Raw genomic sequence first — 4,165 nt, forward strand, 5'->3', positions numbered from 1 at the left:
AAAAAAAAAAAAAAAAAAAAAAAAACTGCAATACAAATGCAAAAAAAGAGGAGGGATTTTTGAGCTCCATTTTTGAAGACAGAAGACGCAGGATCCTGTAACTCATTATATTTCAGGGACAAGGGAAAGGCAGAAATCTGAGAGATTGTCGGATCTCCAGCACAGAAGATCAAGAAGAAGGAATAAAAGACGAGAAGTATGCTTGAGAAGTTAAAGAAAAACAACTCAGCTTTCGAATCAGCTTTCTACATTTGTGAATCTAGGAAGTCTTTAGTCTAGAAACTCCTTGAGAGCCAGAATTAAGGTTGCAGTATCTAGAAGGCCCTGTATCTCCACTTAGAGGACTTAACACCATTCTGGGTATAACTAAGTGCTCAATGAGTTCTTGGTGACTTGACCTGTCCTACCCACGCTGTACTTGGATCCAGCCTTTCTGTGCAACCCCACAGAGCCGTCCAGAGTGTGGAAGGCCGGGTTTGCAAGCTGCCTTCTGCCAACCCCACCTGAGCCGTGACTCCAGGGTACCAGTACCAGAAGCTTCCATGCATCACGGAATGACAAAACCATTTCCCTTTACAAAAACCGAAACGCCCCAAGATTGAACGTGCAAATGCTTGTGCAGCTATAATCTCCGCAAACATCTGCTACCTTTGTGTGGCAAACGCAGCCCCTTTAAAACAGTGTCTTTGATTTGAAGGAAAGACAAATCAGGCCGCATGTTTTTGTTCTGAATGCATCTCATCACAGGAGGAAATTTTCGGCAGCTTGGAATTCTGAATGTATGAAAAATGCATTCTTTTTCTTAACAAGGAGTTCATGATGGAGAATCAACAAGATTCCTGAAAGAGATGCAGCCAGTTCTCTATTCCTGTCCCTTTCCCATCCGCTGCTTCATCTTTTCCTGGACTCTCCAAGGTCTGGCTCTGGAGCAGGGTCTCATCTGTATCTCCATTTTCAGGTCTGAGGTGGCAGCTTTTCTGGCCTAGCTGGGTTGGGTCAGGGCTGGCAGCGGCCTGAGTCACCTCTCTACTCAGAGTGAGCTACGGAATAAAGGCAGGGCTCTTCTCTCCTGGTGTCTGACCTCACAGGGTGTGTTTGTAAATAATCAAACTGGAGAACTGTTTGCAGTGCAGAGTGTGTCTAAGACGTAGCCCTCACCTTCGCGGCCCAGTCACAAGGGGCTGCTGTCACTGTCCCCAAAGCAGCAGGTGTGGAGAAATAGACTCAGCGGTCCTGTGTTCAACTCCTCTCTTTACTGCCTTCTGGCTGGGTGATCCTGAGTGGATGTTTCAGACTTGCTGGATCTTAAGTTCACTGTCTATCAAAGGGACGATGGTAAAACCAACCTGCTGTCAGAAGCCAGTGAGTGAGACTGTGCACAGCTGACTTACAAACAGCAAAGGAACACTTAGATGGAGGGTGACCGACTGTCCCAATTTGTCTGGGACTGAAAGGTTTCCCAGGTTATGGGATTTTCAGTGCTAAACCCAGAGGAGTACCAGAGTACAGAACAAACCAGGACCATTGATCACTCTATGTGTCTTCAAACACAGCACAACCCCAATGTGACAGGAATAAGGACTAAGGTCAGCAAAGAAGTGAAATGAATTTTCTGGCAAAGTGTACACTGATCACTGACTGATTCCTTAAAATATTCTGAGATCTTTATGACAACATTAAGCAAAAGGCTTTCTTATTGTAATTTAGTCCCCCGTCAGCAGAGAGGAACTAAGAGAAATAAGCTAAGAGAAATAAGACTTACAGATTGCTTAATGGAAAGAAATACTCCAGTCACCCTTCTTAGTTTTGGAAAATACCCATGGTGGTTGCTATGGTGAACAACGGATGACAGATTAATTAGAGTCCCTCTGGGCATGGGACATTTGTCATCCATATAAGCACACAGAAGAAAGGCTTGAGAACCGTTGACCACCACCGCCATCCTGGTCCAGGTCTCAGTACCTCTTCCTGTGGACGACTGCAACACACTCCTCATCAGATCCCTTACTCTTACTCTTCTTGGCCTTCCAACAATCCATTTCCGACACAGCAAGCAGAGTGATCTTTTTAGGTGACAAATAAAGGCAGATCATTCCCCTGCTTCAAATCCTTCAGTGCCTTCCCAATGTGCTTAGAACAAAATCTATCACAGGCTGCATGACCCAGCCCCTGTGGCCTCCACAGTCTCATCTCCTATCACTCTCCCCTTTGCTCACTGAGCTGGCACCCTGGCCACCTTTCTATTCCTCAAATATGCATCCTCAGGACCTATGTGTGGATGCTTTCCCAGCTGCCTCCAAATTGCTACCCAGCCCTTTGCATGGCTGGTTCATTCATCAGTCTCCCCTCAAATATCACTCTTCAGGTATGCCTCCCCTCATATGACTGACAATTACTTTGTTTGCATGTGTGTTTCCTTGATTTTTGCCTGTATCCCCACCTGGAGGGCAATATCCATGAGACTCCCTCTGTCTTATTCTCCATAGCTAAAACAGTAGACTCAATAAAAGTCGGTTAAATGGATCAGATAACAGATGAATGACATTATTAAAAATTATAAAAGAAGGATGTGTATTTATTTGATCAGAGGAAAGGTAGATGCCACCTCTGACTCAGTAGAACCCCTTCTCCCACCTTCAGGTAGGTGAGGCAAACCTCTTCCAGCCCCAGGCTCAGAGGCTTCTCTCAAGGTCATATAGCCTCAGGATTTACCTGGAAGCCCTTTCAAGTTGGCACTTCATTTTATCTCCCTAACAGTAGTGACAGATAGAACCAGATTCACCTCTTATTAGGAGGACTATATTTTCTCATTCAAAAACCTTAATGTGAAAGACAAGAAACGCAAAAGCCTTAACTATGACCTGATCAAAACCGAGCAGCAACAGAGAAACTAAACTGAGTTTTAATTAGTTCCAGGATTGATTCTCTAGAGAACTTCAGAGTGAGAGTCAGAGGTCCACAAGTTCTGAAGCTCATTGCGTCTAAGACCAGGTTCATTATCTGCCTCCATCCACCCACTCATCCTCACCCTCTGTCAGCATCCCTGGCCACCATGCTTCCAGTTGCCAAACCAGAAACCTGGAAGTCTCCACTGACAACTCCCCTACCCTCAATTGCCACATCCTACTGATGCTACCTCCTAAGGATTCTGCTCTCCATCTCCACTACCCCACTGAGTCCAACCAACCATTACCTCCCCCTGGACAAACTCATTTTCTCCTCACTGGTCTCCCCACATCCACCCAGGCATCCTTCATCATCCGCATGGCAGCCAGAACAATCTTTTCAAAAGATAAACCAAATTGTTCCCCACAGCTTCTTAAGCCCATTCTATGGCTTCCCACTTTTTTTAGAACAGAAGCCAAATCCTTAACCTAGCCTGCAAGGTCCCATGCAGTCAGCCACTACCAGCCTCTCCAGCCTGACTCATGCCCCAAGGCCCTTCAACTTCCAAGTTCTTACCCTATAGCCTTTGTTTAGTTCCGGCTCTCCGCAAAGACTTTGTACATGCTGTTCCCTTCGTCTGGAGCAACCACTGCCAACCACCTTCTATCTATTCTTCAGATCTCTACTCAGTTTTACTTCCTCAGGGAAATCTTTCTTGATCATCCAATTTGGGTCAAGTCCTCAAAGAACTATGTTTTTCCTCCTGAGTACTTATGTAATTATGGATTCATAGATGTGACCATTCGGACTATCATCTCTACCTCTCATCAAACTGTAAACTCCAGATGGCAGGGACTTCTTTCTTTTTGTCCTGCATTGTGCCCTGGTGTTCAGTATAGTGCCTGGCACAGAGCAGAAGCGCAAACCATTGAATGAATGAATGAATGAGGAATAGCTATCCTATGGATTTGGGCATACCTTCCATGAGCTGGCCAAGGTCCCATGTTTAGCAATTCTCATGGGAGATGGGAGAACTGGATAAGCTACTTTACTAAAAGTAGAGGAAAAAAAACACTGAGTCATTGAAAGATTCAGAACCCGATGCTGAAATCAGCCATTGTTTCCCTGTAACTTGCACAGATGCATTGTACTTTACATATTTCTGCACCAAGGAAGTGCATAACCCACTCCAAGTCTCTTCTAGATGGATGGCACATTTACTTTCTCTCTTTGGAAATCTTAGGTTGTATCTTGGGTTCCTTACAAATTAGTGGAAAGA

The sequence above is a fragment of the Lipotes vexillifer genome, unplaced genomic scaffold, assembly GCF_000442215.2.
Source record: "Lipotes vexillifer unplaced genomic scaffold, Lipotes_vexillifer_v1.1 scaffold53, whole genome shotgun sequence".
In the NCBI taxonomy this organism is placed as follows: domain Eukaryota; kingdom Metazoa; phylum Chordata; class Mammalia; order Artiodactyla; family Lipotidae; genus Lipotes; species Lipotes vexillifer.